The 25,192-nt window shown below is 31.3% G+C and overlaps 1 long non-coding RNA gene across 2 annotated transcripts; it reads left to right on the top strand.

The window, feature by feature from the left end:
• On the top strand, positions 1–24,937 carry LOC143051859 (uncharacterized). 2 transcript variants are annotated; one of them, XR_012970927.1, is made up of 5 exons: positions 1–31; positions 391–517; positions 7,206–7,329; positions 11,244–11,554; positions 23,185–24,937. It is a non-coding gene; the product is annotated as an uncharacterized LOC143051859 (long non-coding RNA). The 2 variants fall into 2 exon arrangements; XR_012970926.1 differs by lacking the exon at positions 1–31 and adding an exon at positions 38–243.
• The last annotated feature ends 255 nt before the right edge of the window (positions 24,938–25,192 follow it).

Genomic DNA, 25,192 nt, shown 5'->3' on the forward strand with positions numbered 1-25,192 from the left:
CAACCGGAAACGAACATTGTTTTGGATCGAGGTTTGTTTTGGTTTTCAGGGTCTCTAGTCAATATAAGAAATAACAAAAATTTGTAGTTCTTTGAGGCTAGTTTCATGTTATACACTCCTTTTGGGTTGATTTGATGTTCATTTTACAAAGAAATTTCTTTTTTTTGCAATCCGATCGACTATTCTAATTTGCAGATTCAGCAAATATCCAACTGATGAACATCATGGCTGCCAGAGCACATGGTAATGTTTCCCTAAGTTTCATCTCTGTATACATTTTAATACACATCTTTTTGCCAAATGAAACGTTTAGGTGACAAATTAAACACTTAGGCATGTTTTAGAACACACTAAATAGAGATCGGACCTGAAATGTACTTTATATTTCAGACAGAAGAACGTGTGTTGGAAACGTGCACCGGCTTGAATCAGAAATGGACGGAAGCAAGATCAGATTTTCAGTTATATTATACTTGAAGAATCGACTTTTGTTTCTTCGTGGCTTTAATATAATTCCGTAAGTATCATGTCCACAAAATATGGGTAGATTGTTTATTAGAAAAATGATTTATTCACTATTTTAACGTATAAATGAGGACAATCGACCTTTTTATTGTGTGATGAATATAAGAATAGAGAAGTAGGGTTTTCATTAATAAGATAGAAACCAAATGACTCCTAAAACTATAGAAGAAAGTTTTTTTTAATTAAAGAAGTCTCTTGACGGTCTTGTAATTCCCTCATTACACTTAATTATAAGGGTTCATTTGTAGCCCCCCCCACATGTAAGTCCTGATCTTATGGTCGAAAAACTTAACAGAACTTGTCTCTTTGTACTAGTCATATCCTCCCATGCTTGTATTGAACATTGTTATTCAGCGACATGGCAGGTGTTTTCTCACAGTACTTGGAGTAATTACATATACTTAGACACAGGATTGGGATGCAGGGCATAAGAACCATGAGAATAGCTACAAGTTGGGTCAGTAGTATTGATCCTCTCATACCTGCTGGCCTCTTAAAGCTCACCTTTGTTACTCTTCCAGAATATATTAATGACCTGGCCCCACATGGTACTGGGTTACCTGGACAAGAGCTGTAATAGTTCCTTTACAACCTTTTTAGCTTTCAACAGTTTGCTCTGCTGTTCTGTTCTTTAAAGTAACAAGTTGACTCCAGTAGCTTGGTGCTTTCAACAACATAAAATTTGTGCCAGCTTTATGTGTGAATTCTGGTAACTGGTTCTTTAAGTTTTATACCCCCCCCTTTTTTTTGTAGCTTTAAACATGTCTTTGGATTGGTTTAAATTTATAGCCTTACGAAATGGTTACTTGTTTATAATAAATATTAAATGTAGAGAGTCTGATAACAACAACACTTTAGGGACTGCTACAGAAATTTATTGATCAACATTATTCGGTGCCTAGGCACTGTCTAGGCACCGTCATCAGGATAAAAACAATACATAAAATCATGCTGTAGTAAAAAATTGGGTTGAAAAAATTTAAACGTCACAATGTAACAATGGTAAGTAAGTTATTAGCAACTGAAAGTGAAAGTTGATTGTAAGTATGTACTAAAGTATAAAAAGAAATTAAATAAAATGTTTTTGTTGTGAAAATGTTTGTTAAAATTATTCTGCCAAAATGTGTTTGTCCTCTTGCATCGTGGAAAGAATAATGCACTAAGTTGTCTGGCTGTGTATAGGCAGTATAGGTTGTGTGGTCTGAATGTTCATTTAACTTTCCTCCCCAAAATAGACGACATTTTACAATCAACTCTGTACCATTTCGACTGGCTTCCCTTGGGCCACGTTTTTTTAAATTTGTTGGTTTACAGATTTTCTCCATTAAAAAGTCGGGTTGGTCGATTGGAAAAAAAAATTAAAAAATTTGAAGACAGAAAAATATGCAATATTAAAAATATATTTCACCTTTCTAATAATATGTTTGTTATGCTATTTTGTCATCATTTCTTAAATTTTAGTTCGATAAAATATTATTAGTCAGCTGTCATACAATTCTCATGACATTGTCTAATAATTTCCCATAAAAAAAGGGGGGTGCACAGACAAAGACGAAATTAAATCTTCATTTCACAAACAAGAAAAACAGATTCACATAGCTCTTAATCAATTCCAGAAAACTTGGTGAATAATGCAGGGATCTCCATGGCCTGTTTAATGATGGCGCCCCGCTTTCGTTCAAATGTCTTGCGCCATCCTCATATGTCGAATTAATCAACTAAGTTTCAGCAAATGATTATGATAATTAAGATTAAATAAATAAATTAATAATCCAGTTACAAAGAAAACAGTTTAACAAGTCGAACACTTGCTTTATTTTGACTTACGCAATCAGCATCCCCCTTTTTTAAGAAGTACAAAATCAGACGCAAAACAGTTAATATTATTTCATCGCAAATAACTCAAGTACTGCTGTAACGATAATTTAGAATTACTTTAAAAGTTTAAAAGTAAAAACTTAAATATTTCCTGTAAAGAAATATCGTATCGTAATTCCGAATTCATTTCGTATATTACAATCAAATTGATACATCCACGTTTCCAGTTTATATTCAGACTCAAGAAAGATGCATGTTGCACAGCATCAATTTGCCAGATAAAGTCATTAAAAACCTTTTCATTTGTCAACGTTTGCTTTACAAATCTCTTTAACCTTTTACATAACCCGTACGAATCGTTTTGTTGTTGCTGCTGCAAATAAGCCATACCGGTAATGGGTTCTGAATTTGACAGTGTCCATGAAAAATAAGCTCCACATCATATGATTTTTAACCCCCATAACAATTACCAAAAATACAAGAAATCCTCATGGGGACCTTCATGACAGCTTTTGGTCATTCTTGACTAAGGGGGGACCATGAAGACTTGGCATTTGAATGGTTAAAAAGGCAATAAATGAAAATATTGATACTTCTAATTCTATAATGAAAATTCAAATAAATATGATTTAAATAAGCAATGAATTAGCATGTTCACCATTCCTTGTATGGAGGGATAAAATACTTCGAATCGCGCTACATTGTACAGCGTAGACACGGTTTGTATTGGTGAAATTTCCTCCATCGTTCAATTTTCATCCATGGAGATCCCTGATCTATTCTAAGACCCCTGATTGGTTATAATTATTACATTTATTCTAAGACCTCTGATTGGTTATTACATCTATTCTAAGTTATCAATACCCCTGATTGGTTATTACATCTATTCTAAGACCCCTGATTGGTTATTACAACTATTCTAAGACCCCTGATTGGTTATTACATCTATTCTAAGACCCCTGATTGGTTCTTACATCTATTCTAAGACCCCTGATTAGTTATTACATGTATTCTAAGACCCCTGATTGGTTATTACATCTATTCTAAGTCATAAATACCCCTGATTGGTTATTACATCTATTCTAAGTTTTAAATACCCCTGATTGGTTATTACATCTATTCTAAGACTCAACCCGATTGGTTATTACATATATTCTAAGACCCCTGATTGGTTAATACATCTATTCTAAGACTGTTTTTTTCAAGAACAAAAAAATCAAGAACAATAACCATACTTTCCCTAACCTTAGAGATATATAACTGCCCTTCATTATCTAACTCTATGTAGTACCCCCTTAAGCATAATTATAGGATAGTCATGGCATATTGTGAAAGGGTCTAGGGTTTCTAAGGTCAAATCACTGCTTGTACAATTGTAATTTTAGAAGTAAAAATTAAGCTTACCTATTAACAAAATTGTTATCTGACTATAAACCCACAGAATGATACACAAATCACCCCCCCCCCCCCAAAACAGCAACTGGCTTGTGTCATCATTCATGAAAAGGTTTTGTAATTTTGAAACTAATCCCAATTGGATTAAAAATAGGCAGATCAATTATTTCCAATGATATGAATTTTATTGGAAAATAGTGTTTGTGTGACAACTCAAGGCAAGATTTTTAAAGCAGTTAATAGTCCCCTACTGAAGAAGTAGAAGGTACTTAAGGTTTGATCTGTCTATTACTGTCCATCAGTCAGTCCAGCAAATCAATTTCCGCACTTTGTATGCCTCCGCCGTACATATGTCCCGTAGTTGGTTTCTGTTCTCTCAATTAGTTTGCCCAAACCAAATGTTATGAAACTTATACATAATGCTTATAACCACTAAACACAGATCAAGTTTGAATTTTGGAATCGTCACTATAAATGTAAGTTATGCCTCTTTACAAAGGAAAAAAATGCTTTTTTGGGGGTTTTCTGTACTCTTACTTTAGTTTGCCTCGACCAAATGTTATGAAACTTATACACAAAGCTTATTACTACTTGATACAGATCAAATTTGGAAATTGGATCATGTAACTTATACCACTTTTTAGTTATGCCCCTTTATAAACATAAAAATTGCTGAATTCTTATTTTTCTGTATATTGGTATCACGTCGTCGAATGATTTCAAGATAATTACTTTGGTATAAAATCAATAAAAATTTAAAACAAGGTTTATGAACACTAAAGGAAGTTTGGAATTGATTTTGGGGGTTTTTGGTTCCAACAGATTAGGGATAGGGGCCAAAAAGGGGCACAAATAAGCATTGTTCTTGGTTTTCGCACAATAACTTGAGTATTAATCAATAGAAATCTATGAAAAATTAACAGAAGATTTATAACCACAAAAAGGAAGTTTGGAATTGATTTTGGGGCTTTTTGTCCCAACAGTTTAGAAATTAGGGGCCAAAATTGAACTTTGTTTGATTTCTTAAAAAATTGAATTACTGGGGTTCTTTGATATGCCGAATCTAATAGTGTATTTAGATTCTTAAGTTTTGGTCCTGTTTTCAAATTGTTTTACATTAAAGGGGAACTAGCTACGAGATATATAAAAAATCTAAAGTTTGATTTTTTTTGTTCAATCAACAACTGGTTTTAGAATAAATGAGTTTATTTTGTGGCCCGATGATCATGATGATATAATCAATATTAATTCAAAGGATGGACAGGAATTTGCTCCAAAGTTGGTCCTCAATTTTGACGTTTTTTATGGCCCCGCCACTAAGTGGTAGGGGGACATAAAGTTTTACCCCTGTCCGTCATTCCGCAAACCATTATACACAGTTTTTTCTAAACGCCTTCAAATATTGGGCTGATTTTTGGTATGTGAGTTAAAGATCAAGTTTAAGTTTCCTTCTGCTCCGCTAATTTTTGCAGAAATTACGGGGTTTGGACTTCGATAAATTGTTGAAATTCACAGTTATACAGACTTTTTTCTAAACGCTTTCAGATATTGGGCTGATTTTTGGTATGTGTCGAGTAACTTATGATGAGTTACAGATCAAGTTTAAGTTTTGTTCTGCTCTAAGGGTTTACAACTTTGAAAAATGTTAAAAATCACAGTCATACAGACTTTTTTTCTATATGCCTCCACATTCTGAGCTGATTTTTGATATGTGAGACTACAATCATGTTTGTGTCCCCATGTGTTATTGATATTGCAGATTTTTCAACTTTTCGAGACCTGCCATTCGTGTCGCTTTGACACATCTAGTTTCATTCTTTTTCTCGACCTGAAAGTCTGAACTTAAAAGATGCATCCAACTGTAGTTTAGATGTAGAGTGGATCCCAGTGAACACTTGTCACAACAGTTGTTAGGTTGGAGTGAAAATGATCTGGGTTCTTGGTACGGCCGTAATATTACCAGCATGAAAAGGGTTAAAAAATTTAATTAAAAAAAAATAAAAACAATCTACAACATAGGAGTTCTTTCCCTTTAATGATGAGTTTTTACCAGTTTTAACACTTTATTTTATTTCTAAAATGATATAACAAATAAATTGTAGACAACAACATTAATCTTCAAGGCCTTTCAGTATTATATTATAATCAGCAAAGGAATCCGCCATTTGATATCAATTGATTAAAAATTATCACATTGGTATTGTCATGAACTTGTGAACAAGCATTATTTTCAGAAGGGCATATTCTCACAAAGAATATATTCCTACAGGTTTCAATTTATTTTAAGCTTACAAAACCATGCTTTAGTTTTCACCTGTTTCAAAAAAGTTACTTAAAGTCTGAGCATATTATATCATAATATCGCATAGCATGCTTACTAGAGCTTAAACCTATATTAATTTACCAATATGTAGAGTACAAATCAATTTTTTTTTATTGGAAATGTCTATTTAAGGGTTTACTTATATATTGAATAAGATTAACTTATATATGTAGGCATTTCTTGTTGTTGTGAAATATAGATTGGAACTACTTTTTAATTGATCATTCTTTGTCTGAGTGTCATTTCATACAGGGGGTTTGGCCAAAATATGATTGACAGGTTAGGATATCACTGTTATAAAACTTAATATTACGGCTTGTATTCACATGTAATTTGTGAGGTCAAATTGAAGGTTAATCAACACCCTGATTAATTCCCTTGATAATCTGAATACTCATGCATGTCTTATCCGAATAAAAATCAAAAGCAAAATTTTATTTTTACTCCTTTTTTTTTTTTTTTTTCTTTTGCTGTTGTCCTTCTCCACCATGAAAACTGGCCACTACAAAAGAGCAAACTGCCCTGAAAGTAGCATTCAACACTAATTAATTTACTGAAAAAAGAGTGTCATCTTGTGGTATTCAACTTCACATCTATACATAAATCTTTTAAAAAGGATGATAGATTTCACGTTAGTTTCAATGAATCTTAACAGCATAGATGTGTTGAAAGTTGCTTAAAAGCCTTATACAACAAAATTCAAATACAGAACTGCACTATAATTCAATGTCACAAAACAGAGCAATCAAAGAAAATATTATATTCTTTTGAAAATAATTGACAAAAAAAGCTAAATACATGTATGTGGTTTTATCATTCCAAGAAGCACAACTTTAGCAAGTTCTTATATGAAATGTATCTATGTTAAGAAAGGAAATTCCTTTAGCTGCTTTTGGAAATTTGTTTGTATACCCTCCTTGTTTTTGCCAGTATATTTTTTTTGAAAGTATTTAAAAAAAACACTTTTGTATTTTGTCTAGGCGAAATATAGGACAACGAATGCCGATTTTTTTTTTGTCTGATTTTCACTTCTAATCATGCCCTTATGTAATATTGGAATATAGATTTTGGACTTTGAAAGGTGTATTGTTGTATATTTTGTGAATTTAATATTTGTACATTATTTAAGCTTTGTATTTTACAGATATTCATGAATCCCAAGTGTAGTATGGATGATGTTGAACCATAAGCTGGTAATGACAACAAAACAATGCTGTTGTAACCCTATCAGACAGAGCTATTCATATGAACAGTTGGAGAAGATGTTGGTATGTAAAATATATCAGTTAATGCAGCTGAGGAGATATTACAGAAAGGGCGACATTGAAGGAGAGAATTTTTTTTCAATGTCACATAAAAAAATGTGTTGAAAAATTGCACTTTTTTTAGCTTAATCAGTGTCATCTTTATGGGCAGATGTTTTTGCTGCAACATCGTCAAATTGTGTCACTTCACACTATTCCTCTAGAAGCAAGATGTTAGAATAGATTCATATAAGTCTGTAGTTTTTTTTTTGTATTTTTTTTTCATTTTATGGCTTTCAGAATGATATTCACTATTAAAAAATTATGCAAAAGGTTGAAAGTCCATTTCCTTTTTCTGTATAACAATGTTGGGTGTTTCATTTTCCTGGCGAAATTATTGTTAAGTGTCTTATAAATCTAGTGATAATGCATTTTCTATATATTTACCTAGAGTAAACGTTTAAGTTAAACTGACCTTTAGACATCTTTATAAGATACTTAATGATATGTCTTGATCTTTAATCCCTAGATAAAATCACCAACATGTCTGAAACCTGAATTTCCCCCCACTGCTGCCGCTTTTTGAGATATTGACTATACAATTTATTTAATAACCCTTTTGACATCTTTTAGATACTTAAAAATTGGCTTCATGTTCTAATCTCCATTATACATGGTTTAAACTTGAATATTTTTTACATTTATGCCATTGTGTCAATTGTGTGAACTATCAGATGATTAATAAGTACCAAGATAAAATTTGACCAAAAGTAGCTTTCTCATCTAAGTACTGATAAGTACCGAATGATCTGCTAAAGACTGATTGTACAGGACTGACTTAAATGATAAGTAGATAGTACCACAGGCTGAACAAAGTGCCACCGCTTACTTATTAAATTAAAGTCTGTGTTAATCTGTTCTTAAAGGGTTTCACCATAATGATCATTAAAATAGTTTTTAGGTTGAAAAATATTGTTACAAAGGTGATGAAATTATAGAGATCTTCATTAATCTTCATTAAATTGGGATTATATGGCAAGATTTAACCAGTCATTATTTTATTTAAGTTATATGATTTAAAAACCAGATTTATATTTACATAGACAATTCTTTTAGAAACTGCAAAAATGACTGTAACGACCTATGGGGATATTTTCCTGAACTCCACAACTTTAAATGTTCAATGTCATTATTTATAAGTTTTTCTGTATACATATCTTCGATTGCCCTTTGATAATATCCAAACTATGTCCTTAAAAATTGATGTTCTCCTCCATCTAAAAAAACTGTTTCCATATGTCACCATACTAGTTTACAAGGTTAGAGGTCATCTAACCATAGATCAAAGTCAGACAGTATTGATTTTGGTATTAAAGTATTAAATGAACAATTTTAATATGTAAGATTTAGTTGGCTTATAAATATATTTTTACACAGGTGATTTTGTTTGCACTGATAAGAGTCTTAAAAATAGTACAAAAAAGTTGTAATTTCTTGTGCAACTAGACCATTGAAATACCTTTGTTGCATTCATGATAGGAATGCATGTATGTTTCAAGAAATAAAATAGTTTCATTTCAATACATTACATCTCAGTTCAAAGTACTGACTAACAGAAGTTAAGGGATTAAAAACAAAAAATATTTTGCATCAGAAACCAATCAGAAGCTGTTGTGATTATATAATCATTTGAATTACATAACATTGTGTGAAAAGAGTTTATTCATACTGTACAGAACCTGGGGTTAAGTGTAATCTTGGTACAAGTCGCTCCTTCTTATTACATTTTCTGACATTTCTAAGTTTTGTATTGAAAATCAGGTAAAAAGTCATTGAATAAAAATGTCAGGTTTCCATAGAAATTTTGAATAGAGAAATTTAAATACAAATTAAAAATCCATTTATAATGTTGAAAACATTTGACCCAGTGAGGAAATGGATCAACTGTCTCGACTAAAGCCTGCAGGGTGGTTTGATAGGGGTTGGATATTTCCGGTGTACAGATATGTGTGGTATTCCATCTGTTAACAAAGAGGTTCTACAAATCAATTTCTTAGACTGATAATGCAATTATTTGAATTGAATTATACTTTATTTTCCATTGTTAAAATCTTGTTCAAGTTTATCAGTGAAAAAAGATTAACCTGATGCAAAGAAATTGTGTTTTTGTAACAAAATGAATTTTGGATAGAAAAGACGATTATTTGAAAATTAAAAGTGTCAACGGTTGATTCAATTTCAAAACATTAAACTGGACAGAAAACAAACTCAGCCTTTTGATTGTTGTATGCCAGATATGAGTTAGCCTTTTGATTGTTGTATGCCAGATATGAGTTAGCCTTTTGATTGTTGTATGCCAGATATGAGTTAGCCTTTTGATTGTTGTATCACGCCAGATATGAGTTAGCCTTTTGATTGTTGTATGCCAGATATGAGTTAGCCTTTTGATTGTTGTATCACGCCAAATATGAGTTAGCCTTTTGATTGTTGTATGCCAGATATGAGTTAGCCTTTTGATTGTTGTATGCCACATATGAGTTAGCCTTTTGATTGTTGTATGCCAGATATGAGTTAGCCTTTTGATTGTTGTATGCCACATATGAGTTAGCCTTTTGATTGTTGTATGCCAGATATGAGTTTAGTCAACAAAGACTCATCAATAACATTTAAATAAAAAAAAAGTTGAATCACCCCATCATGTACAAAAGTGAGGAGTAATTGCAAAGAATCATTGAACAAAAAGGTGTGGGTATCTTGTTTATGGTCCTTTGTTATTTGTACCTAGTCTGGTTCTGTATTGAAGTGTATGATCATAAAGTATTTCTTCTAATTTTACCATACATTGTAGTTACATGCTCTTCATTTTAACATTCTTTAAAAAACCTAAACTTGCCCGCTCTAAGATATGTACCTGTGAAGTACATGTAATAAAAAACCAAAGGATATGGAGTACCCATCCAAGACACACAAAAAAACCACACACACACACAAAGCAATGGGCCATTCCAGTTAATTTCTGACAGGTGGGGATGGATGGGGAGATTTTTGTTCATACCTATCAGAAAAAAAAACATCATGAAAAACTACCTATCAGATCTATAAATTAAGACCTATCAGATGTAGAGTTTCTGTTCATATTGGGTGGATGGGCTTTCATGGGAAACATTGACCTATCAGAATTTTTTACTGAAAGGATTGTACCCATCAGAATTTTAAATACAATACCAGATAATGCATGATATGAAACTGTCTACAATCCAAAGCACCCCTAAGATCTGAAATAGATATTTTTTGTAACCCCTAAGATGTAATTATTTTTAATTATTTACTGCTGCAAGACCCTCAGAAATTTTTGCGCATAAATGTACGTGTCAGATGAAAAAACCCAAAATTTCACCCCTAAGATGTATAAATTTTACACCCCTCAGAAAGGACCATCCATCCCCCTTTAGCAGATATTATCTGGAATGGCCCAATATAATGTATTGCTGATGTTTCAGTGTAAATATTAATGATATTGATAGACTAAGTTTCTATAGTAGGTGATTTATTCTTGAAAAAAAGAGTCCTGAGATGTAATTGGTTTGATAAATATGCAGGCCTCTGATAATTTGTCACAAAAAACAAATGTGAGGCATATTGTTATTTATGAATATAGATCATGTACAATTTAAACTTGGTAACAAAATAAGTATAAAACAGAGTGAAGACAAATCCAAAAAATAAGACCTGAAAAGTTATTGGAATCCTGCTTTCTTGCAACACTTCAAAGCAACCAACACAACAATAGAATACCATTGTTAAGTTGTTTAAAGAAAGAAGTGGTTAAAATTGCAGACAAAATTTATTGCATGTTTAGAAAAAAAATTCATAAATTTATCTATGGACATGAAATCTGTATATATGTATGTTTTAGTAAATGTTCTTTATATTTGCAGGTATTTGTAATTCCGTAAATGATTATTCATTAATGGCAAAATCTATGATTGTTTTCTATACAAATTAAATGGAATAAGTATTGTGAAAAAAACAAAACATAATGGAATTATTTTTAAGTGTTCAAAGAGTCTGTTTTGTGCAATTATGGATTTAATTTAATTCATTGTTCATTCAGCATTGGAGGTATTGTCAAGTGATGTTCATATGCTTTAATTCACTGGATTTATTTTTACATCCATTTAATACATTGGGATTTATTGTGAAAAAGTGATGGATTTACTCCAGAAATAAGTTCAGCAACGATTTACAAGTAAGTAAAATATGATATTTCTTTGCTATTGTATCAATACAGCTTAAGGATAAAAATCAATTGTTCTACACCTGATGTCTTGTGATTCATGTCCTTGTAACAGCTTGACTTGTAAAGAGTCTTTAATACCAGCACCGAATAAAGGAATAAAACATGTTACCGTCTAGGATCAGTTCAGAATAAATCACTTGTAAGATATTAACTATGTGAGAAGGAATATTGTCCTCAAAAAAATACTCATAATCTTCTATGAATGCATTCTGTAAAATTTCTGTTGACTTATAAAATATAATATAAATAAACATGATTTATGTTTACATTAACAATGTAGTGAAGACATAAAAGGGGTTAAGAATTACTTTTGGGAAAAGTCTGAAAGTCCTTTGAATTTTAATTTGTGTACAGCTGATGACCACCTCTGAGTGCGGGAAGACCCATTGGTGGCCTTCTGCTGTTGTCTGCTCTTTGGTTGGGTTGTAGTCTCTTTGACATATTTCCCATTTTCATTCTCAATTTTATAATCAAGTAGTGATCTTTATTTCAATATCTCAACCAAATTGTTGATCAAGAGACATTTTAATGAAAAAAATTGATCAGTGTACATGTAATGGCTTAAATATACCAATACATTTTTTGTAGCTCAATCTGGGTGTTTGGCTGAATATCTTTGGGTCTTTTATTCGATCCTCTTAAACTTTGGTAAAAATCCTGCTTACCACCTGGCATTAAACACTTGTAATTACGCTGACTGCAGGTCAAAAGTGATAGTACATGTATCTTCAGGGTTAAAAAAACAGTTAACGTTTTCTTGCACTTCATTAATAAACCTAATCACCTCAAAATACTTGATAACACAAGCAGACTGGGCGGTAGTTTGTTGTGCAAGTGCAAAGGTCAGTTCACACTACATTATAGAAGATGTGAATGTATGTCAAAGAAACAAAAACATGAAAAAAGACTTGCTCCTATCCAACTGATCATTAGTTAATGCATAGAAATGTTCATTTAACTTAAAGCAGTCTTGAAAACTGTATATAAGAATATGTTAATCACAGATGTTATGCAAGTATTATTGATGCCTTAAAACAAATGCATCCATGCATGTAATTGTATATTATTGGTTGTGATGTGCATACATGTTTAGGGGTAACTCACAGTAATTAGAAGAAATTCAATATGGTAAATAAAGTGTGTTTGTTTAAAAAAAAAGAACACAAATGCAAACAAACCCATTTTATATAAAATAAATACTTTATTCAATTGATAGTAGTCTAGAAGGTAACATGTTAAGATATTAAATGTTAGTAGTATTTACTCTTAGATGACAAGTGTGGGAGTCTTATTCAGACTGCATAGACCATATCACTAGGACAAATATCTGTCACTTAAAGAAAGGAGTTATATACCATACCACTAGCTTGAACAATAATTTGTCACTAAGGAAAGAGTTATATTACAAACTGCTTTAGAGCTTATAATGAGACCTGTTCTGCTTTTTTAGTACCATTAATAATTTTAAAATACATGTAACTATTTATTATTGGAAGCTGAAGTATGATATATTTAAGGTGAACTTTATATCTGAAAGGGATCTACAAAAAAGTAAGCAAAATCATGGACCATCTATGGTCAACTAAGGACGAGGGATTTGCAGAATTGTTTAATAGGAAAGCTAAGAATTTATTACTGTTTATTTAATAAATAATAAATTATGGCCTTGTCAAAACTTTTACAACTTATTTCAAATACAAAGCATTTAACAAAAAATAATACACATTATCCCTGAGGCACAATATACAATGAATGTTCAAACTTTTAAAAAATTATACATGTTTCTATATCACTTGAGCCTTAAGTTGAGGAATTTTTGTTTTAAGTTTCAAAGTGTTAACAATATCCCATTGCAACTTTAACTTCTCAATCACTGAAATTTGTCTCGAAGGTACACATTGTGTTATATAACATGAGATATACATTTTGTACCTACCAAAACATCAAGTAATTAGACGTGAAATTAATCATACTTTCATTATACATTTACAGTAAATTAGTAACTCCTTGCTTTTGTTGGGGAAAAAGTATAGTTTTATATCAACATCCTCTAATTCTAGTATTTTGGAAAAAATATTATAGGGTGTTACTGCAAACATGTACTGTTTATGGATTGATTGTTGGTTGCTAAATATTTCCTATTTGACAGGGACACATATTTCATACATGTCCAGGGAGAGCAAACATGGCAAATGAGAAATCCAATTTTTACTTTAAATTTAAAAGAAATAAATAACATAAATTTGTTTTAGATGTATGCATGTGATATTATATGATCAAGGATTAACTGCAGGAGTAGATCCAGCTATTTCAAAAGGGGGGTTCCCAACCAAAGGATAAGTGGGGGGGGGGGCAAACATATGTCCCCATTCAAATGCATTGATCATCAAGCCCCAACCCAGGATAAGGGGAGGGGGTTTCCAAACATATGTCCCCATTCAAATGCATATGTCCCCATTCAAATGCATTGATCGTCAAGCAAAACCCCTCCACTAATACTGAACTACAATGTAGTAGTGTTTGACTTGAGTGTGAATCTACTGCTTCATAATAATATTTGTTGTTGTGCTGACAACTCATTAGTTTTCCTGTTTTTCCCTTAAGTTACCTATCAAGAACTAGAAATGGACCTTATATTAGAGTTATTTTAAAGTACATTTGTACATGTACTTTTAATTGGTATATTCCATCAATAGATTTAGACTATAATCAGGACATGCATTCTTATGAAACATCTTATTGACTAATTTTTTTTTTTGTACAACAGCTGTCCACAACTAAGAATTTTACATGTTTTGCGTGTTATTCCAACTTCCTGCTTGAATTGGTTGCACTTGATACACATAATCAATTGTATGCAAATCTTATTGACATATTTTGGTTTTATGTTGTGTTTTTATGGCCCTGCCACATCAGAAGGGCGTTAAGTATTACCCTTGTCTGTCTATCCCATTGACACATTCTCCATTTTATTTTTTCTGCTCTATATGCACATAGAGCCATTGATGACTTTTGGGCTGTATTGAGACCAAGCAAATATTTCTCAAGTTTAAATGAATACTTCTGCTTCTTCTTTTAACATGTACATATAGTTTTTGATATTCATTTTTGTGTAATTTTCTTATGCAGATTTGTGTTTCTTCGAAGGTTCAATTCCTTCACCCTTTTATCTGACATGTTTATAAAATGTTATCATGGGCAAAGGTAATGAAATGGTGTCTTGAACTTTTTTGTTTTTAAGCTAGATTGATGATTTATAGCACTTATTATCCATATAATGGCTGCACCTGCAAATAGAATAGTGTATACACATATACATTTGTACATGTATACGTATGAGACAACTCCCTGCTGGAGACCAAATGACGTAATAAAAGTTCAGATGTTTAATTGTTGTGAAATATCTAATGCTCTTTTTGTACTCTAAGACTGTTATAAATTTCAATTCATTTTAAATGAACAATAAACAAATTTTAATGCATGTGTAATATAAATACCTCATAGACTGTTTAAAATAAAACTGGGGCTATTACAATGGTATTTGTATACAGATAGCATGACATTGGGCCGTTTCTTAGTTATCTTTGTCAGTCATTGCTTCATAGATCACACACTATAGACCAGAAGTTGTCCACAATGTAATTTGGTATTGTATTTCTGGTATTTTGTTTATATCTGGTAATCCTGGTGATACCTTCCTTAATCATTGTTAATCAGATATAAATGTATTGTAATGGATTAAAGTTCCAGTCAATGAAATACACTGGAATACCAACAGACATATTGAAACATGAGAATCTTTGAAAATATTGATGTAAAAATGTTGTCTTTTTATGCTTTGCACTTTGTTCAGTGTCAAATTGAAGGAAAGTGTATAACAAGTAGGACTTCAGAGCTGCTAGTTTGAAATATACAAGCTGAAAAAAACTAAACAGCAACATAAACAGCACATCTTTTATAAAAAAAAAATTGTCCTCTTATTAGATAGACTTCTTCCTGGTTACATTGACATGATAGAAGTAGAGAAGTACATTTACATTCCATAAAAGAAAAGACAATCATCTAAAGAAGTATTTCTGGAGATAAAGTCTTGGCTGTATATCAAGTGCTTCTGTCATGTCTGTAGAATATCATAATCCATCAAAATGAAACTTATAGTCCCAAAATAGGGCCAAATCTTATACTCTTATGACTTATATACCAATAGATCCAAATCTTGATATATATCATGAGGGACTCACCTTTATTGTCAACAACATTATAATGAGATGGACCTATATTACCTGACATTATTTAATTATACTTAATTGATTGACAGGTACAAACTGTAGTTGCTTATGTAACAGTGTTTAACCCAAGGTGATAACTCCATGTATAAACACCTGTCAATTACCTGTCAACATTTCTACACCTACCTTGTGATCAAATTAACATTACAGTTTGTTTACATAGCCAATACACAACCTGCCTCAGGCAGTTGTATACCAATATATTACATTCACCGGGCTGTAACTAGAACAGTAGCACAAATAACAGTATAATATTAAAATGACTCATGAATGCTTGATGTATATGTACAAAAATTTAGTTACATAAATATATTTTAATGATAATTTCTTCAAAAATGTAAATTTCATGTACATGAAATGTTGTTTTTTTTCCCTTAACATTTTTTAGTGTGATATGTCCACTCAAATGTAATTTAAATGAAATTACCCTGTAAGTCTAGACCAAAGTCATGTGTAGGCAACAAGCCTTTTATCTTCTGACAGATGTAGTTCATATTTGGTATTTATGTCTAAGCATGCTTGTTTTCCTTTATTTTTTTTTAGAATGAATCAGGTCATTGCGGTTTTCTGTTTTGATATTTTTTCACATTTGTCAACCTTGGGGCCTTTTAAGATTACAATACATAATGGGTTTTGCTCATTGTTGAAAGCCAAACATAATTGAGTAACCAACAGGGGCAGATCCGGCCATTTTAAAAGGGGGGTTTCCAACCCAGGATAAAGGGAGATTCCAACTACAATGATTGTCCAAATAAAAGGGGGGTTCCAACCCTCGGAACCCCTCTAACCGATTTATACGATTGTCTAAAACAAGAACTTGATGCTCAGTTACATATGTCTCCAAAATGTTCTAATTATAAATATATGTTAGATAATTTTTGTCTGCAATTTTATTTATGCAAACCAATTCCAAATGTTTACAAAAAATGTATAACAAAAATAAGATTAAGTAGCCACAACTTAGCTATAGAAAATGGAAGATTTTATGGTATAACAAGAAATAATAGAATATGTACTTTTTGTAAAAATGATATAGAGGATGAGTTTCATTTCATCCTCAAATGTCCACGTTTTCAAGGTTTTAGAACAATTTATATTAAGCCATTTTATTGGAAAAAACCGTCGATGTACAAATTTATCAAACTGATGAGTACTAATAATGTAAAAGAATTGTGTAATTTAGGTAAATTTATTTTTAGATCTTTTAAGCTTAGATCCGAAATGTTAAAATAATGTTTGTTTATCATTACAACACCTTCTGCTGTCACATAGTCTGTGTTTATGTATGTATTATATGTTTTATTGATGTTGATATAATTGTATACCTATAGTTTATATAGACTTTGGTAATAAAGATATATAACCTCTTTAAATGCTTCAAAACTATCATGCACAATTTGGTTTCCTACTAAATGGGAGAAGGTGTCTATAGCTATATAGTAAATTACATCCATCAAAACTTACTTAAAACCATGAATGAGCTGGATTCTCAGAAGAAGAAAAAACCACAATGTGGGACCACTATTTTATGGGTTGAAACATTCTTTGTTTAATTATTGTAGTAGTATATATGATATATGAGGATTATGAACTTGCTCATTTGGGTTCTATTCTATATTCCAGAACAGAAACATTATGTTTTTACATAAAAAAAAAAAATGGAAAGAGAATAAATTTTTGATCAAAAGTGAAATACAACTGTTCTATTTTTATGCTCATTCAGTTATAATATGAAAAAGATATCTAAATATCAGCAGACCTTCCTGGCCTAATGTCCTCTTATGTGAGGGTGGTCTGGTCAAAATTAAGGACCTAGTAAGTGCATGTGTCATGAAAAAAGTATTGAAAAAATAATAATAGAAGACCCTTTCTATTAGGAGATGTATCCACTTAACATGTTAAAATACTAATTACATGTAGATGTTAGACCTATGAGCTTTGACCAAAATGTAATGTTGACGTTTTAGATATTTGTGTAATTGGGTTGCTGTCTCATTAATGTAATTCCACATTTCTTTTTATTCTGATTTAATTTGACCAAAGATTTGTGTCTTAAGCTAATATTGTTGTAAATACATGTACATGTATGCATGTACCCCTACATGTACAATTTGTAAAGAAATGTGGTCCCTGTCAGTCCTGCAAATGAGCTTGATACATTCTCTTTCAGAATTCTTATACTTACAAATCTCATTTTTATTGCACCAGCTTTAGTGAGACTATTGAACTTTTGAAGAACATCTATAGAAGGGTTCATATGATGAGAATACATGAAATTCTGAAACTGATATTAAATGTTTTGAATAGTACATACTTTTCACCCTAGTCATTAAAGATATAATTATGTACATGCAAAACTGTGTACATGTTTTTGCAGCAAATACAGCAAGATTTCTTTATTATATCAATTAGCATATATGTCATGTATGTTTTGATCATATATTAATTCTTTTAATAATTCAGTCTCAAGTTGTTAAAAGTAAATTATCTCATTAATTTACTGAACATATTGATACCATAAATATGGTGCTATAATTTTTGGGTTACAATACTATATGAACATGTATATTAAATCCCATGGTACTGGTAAAAGTACTGATAAATATATATATAAACATTAACATTACAATGTTTGTATATTTGTCTACTTTGTCAAAACACCAATGTGACCTTGAATGTATTGTAAGGTGTGAAATTGCTATTTCCCATCTGCAGTTGCAATGAATATTGATTTAACATAAATATATATATATATATATATATATAGACTAAACTGGCAAATGACCAATTATTAATACTATATCTAGATCAAATGTAGGTTGGTACATACATATGTACAATCACGAAATATTGTCCTACTTATGAGCTTCAGTTACTTGGATTTTTATTTACAATAATAGATTCATTTAAATTTATCAATTTCAAAGACTGAAGTGGTAAGGGATATTGAATATATTTGAGGTGTATGCAGATGTTGTATTAATTGAGGTTATCCAAGAATTAGATTTGATAAATGTATGGACAACATTTTCCACCCTATGCACAACCAGTTGATAAAAAAACATGAATTTTACGATTTAGTTTGCTATATCACACTATGCTATTTCCAGGATTGGTGATTAATTTTGAGTCAGATCCCACTTAAAACTTGAATTTTTGTTCAAATATCAGAAATATAAGTAATAAGGAATTTATTTGTTTTTTTATGCCCCCACCATAGTGAAGGTGGTATTAATAGTTACCAAAGGTACCAGAATTATAATTTAGTATGCCATGCACGTTTTGTCTACATGTACATAAGACTGATCAGTGACACTCATATCAAAATATTTATAAAGGCAAACAAATAGAAAGTTGAAGAGCATTAGGGTCCAAAATTCCAAAAAGTTGTGCCAAACATGGCTAAGATAATCTATGCTTGGTATAAGAAAATCCTTAGTTTTTGTCGAGCCTGCAACTTTTGTTGCAGAAAGCTCGACATAGGGATAGTGATCAGGCGGCGGTGGTGTTAGCTTACTTCTTAAAAGCTATATATTTTAGAAGGTGGAAGACCTGGATGCTTCATATTTTGTATATAGATGCTTCATGTTACGAAGTTTCCGTCAGTCACATGTCCAGTGTCCTTGACCTCATTTTCATGGTTCAGTGACCACTTGAAAAAAAAGTTCAGATTTTTTGCAATGTTGAATTCTAGTCTAGTCTAGGTCTAGTATATTCAGTGTATGGAATGACTGTAAGGTGTACATGTCCAACTGGCAGGTGTCATCTGACCTTGACCTCATTTTCATGGTTCAGTGGTTATAGTTAAGTTTTTGTGTTTTGGTCTGTTTTCTCATACTTTATGTAATAGGTCTACTATATTTGTTGTATGGAATGATTGTAAGGTGTTCATTTCTAGCAGGAAGGTGTCATCTGACCTTGACCTCATTTTCATGGTTCAGTGGTTATAGTTAAGTTTTTGTGTTTTGGTCTGTTTTTCTCATACCATATGCAATAGGTCTACTATATTTGTTGTATGGAATGATTGTTAAGTGTACATGTCTAGCGGGCAGATGTCATGTGACCTTGACCTCATTTTCATGGTTCAGTGGTCAAAGTTAAGTTTTTGAGTTTTAGTCTTTTTATCTAATGCTATATGCCATAGGTCAACTATATTTGGTGTATGGAAATATTTTATGATCTATATGTCAGTCGTGCAGGTTTTATTTGACCTTGACCTGGTTTTCAAGGTTCATTGCTCAGTGTTAAGTTTTTGTGTTTTGGTCTTTTTTCTTAAACTATAAGCAATAGGTCAACTATATTTGTTGTATGGAAGCATTGTTAGCTGTACATGTCTGCCTGGCATATGGTTCAACTGACCTTGACCTAATTTTCATGGTTCATGTTAAGTCTGTGACAGTCGTAATAAAGCTTTAGATTTAGGAGTATCAACATAATATCAATGATTAGTAAAGAAGGCCAGACATTTCTGTGTGTGCACTCTTGTTCTAAAAATTCAAAGTTTTGTAAACAGGAAATTTATAAAAATTACCACATAATTGATATTCATGTCAACACTGAAGTGTATTAAGTTTTACCCTTGTCTGTATGTACATCTCTAACCTAATTTGGTTTCCGTTCTCTAACATTAGCTTTCCTCAACCAATTCTTATGGAACTTATACACAATGCTTATAACCACAACACACAGATCAAGTTTAAATCACGGTGGCGTCACTTTTACTGTTCTAGAGTTATGTCCCTTTTTGACGTTACATGCAAGTGGCAGAATCACCTGTGTCCCAGGGACACATTTCCCATTAATGCATGTAGATGTTGGAATGTAGAATTTGTAAATTTCTAGATGTAAGGGCAGTCTATACCAAAATCTTTTTAACTACAATGTACTAGTCTGGAGACCAATATTCCAACATTTTTCTTATGAGTGTAAACATAGCTGTTCAAATACTTAATTGCCCAAGTAAAATTGTTTTAGTCTTGATAGGACGTGAAACTAGTGGCTTATGGTACAGACTTAAGATTTTTAATACTTCTTATAAGATTTGCAGTTACTGTACTTGAACATTTTTAAGTAGCTGATAAACATGAGGAAGTGTAAAAAAGTCTAAAAAGCAAGCCTAATATATGCAATTTTATAAGCTTTGGCATTTTTCATTTTCATGGCCCTTCACTTTTAGTCATACATGTAGTTCATTGACTTTGAATGTTATGCATAGTTTAATTGTTGCTGTAAAGGTGGAGATTATATATACACTACAGCTACATGTACATGTAAACCCCTTAAGATACTGTTGAAAATTTATAAACAACTTTCTTCATAAACCATTCAAAATATTATTTATTTATATTTATTACTGATGATCATAATATGCTATTAATTTTGGAGAACATTTCGTATTAATAATTTAATATCTAATGAAGCATATTTAGATAGGCTGATAGTATATGACATGGCTATTTTTCTTCTTCATCTGTCCCACATGTATTTCTCAGAAATAATTGCTTAATAATTACTAGCTTATAATTTATTGATAATATACAATGTATATAAATTTGGTAAGAGGTTAGATTTTCTTCTCTTAGTTCATTTACAGTATGAGTGTTTGCATTTGATTCAAAATTTTGAAGGGCCTCTGTGGCCAAGTGATATAAGTAAAATGTATGATGTACATGTAGTAATTACTACTTTAATCACTAGGCAGTCAATACTGAGGTAATGAGTTGGAAGGAACCCTGTGTGCAAGTGCACTCGATTCCAATCTTAATTGACTAGGATTGTCTTTATAATATTAGTATTCCTTTGACTATTTATAGACATTAAAAACGTAAAATACGAAATCATTTAGAATCAATTAAACGAGAGAGACAAATATATATCTCTTACTAAAGGAATTTAAATCGAAAAATGATAATTTCCTGATGAATCCGGACTCGTTTTGAATTTATTATCCCATGTCACTTCCCGTTTTCGTTTCATTTTAAAACCGAAAGTAGTAAACGTGATCTAGTGTTGATTTGTTTACAACCTACTTTCAGTCATTATAATCGATCCAGAAAGGATTTTTATACATTTTCAACTTGATAGAAATGATTTCCAAATATCGACTTAGACGTTTTATAAGGATAATGATAATGCAGTGAAATAATCATTGCAAATTAATTTCTGCTGTGATTCCTTGTTTAAAAAAAAATAGAATCCAACTTTTGTTGATCAGGAATGATCCCTGGAACAAACTGAAGAGAAATTGTGAACTAAATTTCTGGATTCCATGTCCGAATCTTTCATAATAATGGCCAATACAGTCAAATCATACATTAACTGCCAATCAAGCTGGTGCCTCAATCCCTTAAAATCTGACTAAGTCAAAAGATGAAGCTAGTATTAATATACATCATTGTTCCATTGCTTTTACACAAAATAAGGTTGATTTTAATAGCGCGCAAAAGTGACTAAAGCCCTCAAAATCCTAGCTTAAACCCTGTCTTTATTGCTTTTGAAGGTCGGTGATTTTCTCTGGGCACTCTGGCTTCCTTCGCCAATAAAAACTGGTTATGTGAAAAAGCCCAAAAGAGGCGCTTTAAAGTGGCGTTAAAAACACAAAAATCAAATCAATCAAAAATTTTGACCCAGTTGTAATTTGTTACATTTATATACATGATATACGGTATGTCAAAATGTGGGTTTTTTTTTAAATTGGGTTAAGTAACTTTCAGTTTTGCGGTTCAGGCATTATGAATATAGTCCATCATTGATTTGGAAAATCTGTAGATTACATGTGATAATTTGAGAAAGTTTGACCTAATTCCTATCTAAAATGTGGGTCAATAATAGTTTTGGCAATTCTAACTTTTCCCATTCAGGAGAATTGGTCCTTAAATCTGTTTAGATAAGGAAGAAACCAATTACATGTATTAGTATTAACAAATCTTTGAATAAAGAATTGTTTAAAAGGCAAAATTAGGGTTTATCAACACCGCATATTATTACGCGTATTATTACGTAACAAACTACTGAAGTTGTGTTGTCTTTGATGTGTTCTATAGTACAGCATATTAACAATACACTTGCTTAAATCGATCATGATTTGCCTATTGATATTTTGGTCTAGCCAATGTTTTACAAATGATTTGTTGTAATGTATTTTACAACTGCCTCTATCTTAGAGACTATCGATTACAAACAGAATTACATAATCAAATATTATTCACCAATATTATTTCATGTGTATCATGTGCTTGATGACCTTTTACTAATGCTCAATAATTCATAGTTCCTTTTCTCTTTTTGTAGATACACAGATGAACTCAGAAGTCATGAAAGTGAAGAAATTTTAACTTTGTGATAGAAGGAATATGAATAAATTAAGGGAAACCAAACAAGCAAATAAATCAGAACCAAATCAACCAAGAAATATTCTTTTTAATGATCCCATTTAAACATGATTTTTTTAAAGTGTGTAAAATTATAAGATCAGGTTTATACATTATGTTTTTACAGGTACAAAGCACTAATCAAAAGTCTTTCAAGGGGAAAATATAGAACTAAATTATTACTTTAATGCAGTGCATATTCAAAAAGCTTTGTCCTTACATAATAGCAATTTGCTAAAAATGTGTAGTATGGATTCATCTCTTCAAACTTGTTATTAAGTGTTTAAATGGTTTTGCCCATTGCTAGTACTTGCTAGTATTTGTTAGCATGAAGCAAGTGCAGTTAAAATGTTCTTACCATCCAGTGATTGATTGTATGTGTCTTGTAACTGGTTCACACATACTTTATCATGAACACAAGTTTAAAAATTTTGACTTGTATATTAAGACTTCCATCATTATGACATATTATAAGAAATTAGCTCTTGAATTGTTTTATTATACAATGATTTATTTCTTTGTTTTCTGTACTTGTTAAACATTTTCTATTGTCACTCCCTTCACCAATATCACACTGCTCAGTCGCTTTGTTTCAGCTTCATCAGCTACATGTATTTATATCTTTTTTCCTTTATACAATGATTAAAACAATTTAATTACTTATTTAGTGTCATTATGGTGGAAGCTGATATACAAGACATACTATTTTGAAACTTGGGAGTTATTTGTTCGTGATATATAGTATAAGAGGGTCATAATGGGGGTACCTTTTTGACGAATAACGGAAAAGGTTCTTGCCAAATGATGTTAATGGTAATTTTATGAAAATAAAATGTACACTGGCGAATCACAATATGGATATTTTGACAAATCATGGTAAAAAAATTACCAATTTGACGCTAACGGTAGCCGAAATAACTGTTTGACGCCTGACGTTAAAGGGCATTACTACCCTCGTATAAGTGGTACCATTAGTGTTAAGCCAATCTTATTTGGATTGCAGTTGCATTAGCATTGGCATTTTTCTTTTTTTTCACAGAGGTAATTTAGCCCTGTATCTTCAGTCATGGGTCTTTGACTTTTAACGTTTTACATATTTGACATGTTTTTTTTTTTAAATGCACATTTTAACCTATATGCATTATACAATATATTATAGTACTATCAAAATAACTTAAAATCAAGACCTATCTCTGTGTCAACATTTTTATTGAAACTACTTTTCTTTATAACTAGGTGTTCAAATTACACCTACATGTAAATGTACTTCTTGATGAAACCTACGCCAATGACTTGAATTGGATGGTGTACATAAATTTATTGCACTGCACTTTCTTCATAGACTATAGCTAGTATCAACCTTTTTTACCTCATTCGAAGAGATGAATTCAAATTGCTACTGAGAAAACACTGGACAATTAGAATATTAAAAGGAAAAAGCTTTTTGAATAAACATTTTTTGTACAGTATTTTTTATCTCAAGTTATTGGGCACTGAACATATTGCAACAGTCGGTAAACCAAATCTTGTTTTTTTAACCATTGAAACTTAATAAAAGACTTCAAGATTTACAACATTACCTTCAAGTATAAAATACACATTGACACACACATAATTCTAATTGTGAATTGCAACAGAAAAAAATTCATGTAGTTTAATAAAAATTAGCAATGGTTTGTTCTATGTATTTTAACTATATAATAAATATCTTGTAAATAATTAGGCTTTGAACTACCAAATGTAGCTTCCTCTTATGGTACTTATATCATTTTTTGTGTGTTCTACCAAACATTGAGTCCATCATTTTTCAGCTGATTTATATACGACCGCAAAAATTGAAAATTTTTTGGTCATATATTGGTATGACGTTGGCGTCTTCGTCGTCTAAAGACATTTGGTTTTCTCACTATAACTTTAGTATAAGTAAA

This window comes from Mytilus galloprovincialis, chromosome 1 (assembly GCF_965363235.1).
Source record: "Mytilus galloprovincialis chromosome 1, xbMytGall1.hap1.1, whole genome shotgun sequence".
NCBI lineage: Eukaryota > Metazoa > Mollusca > Bivalvia > Mytilida > Mytilidae > Mytilus > Mytilus galloprovincialis.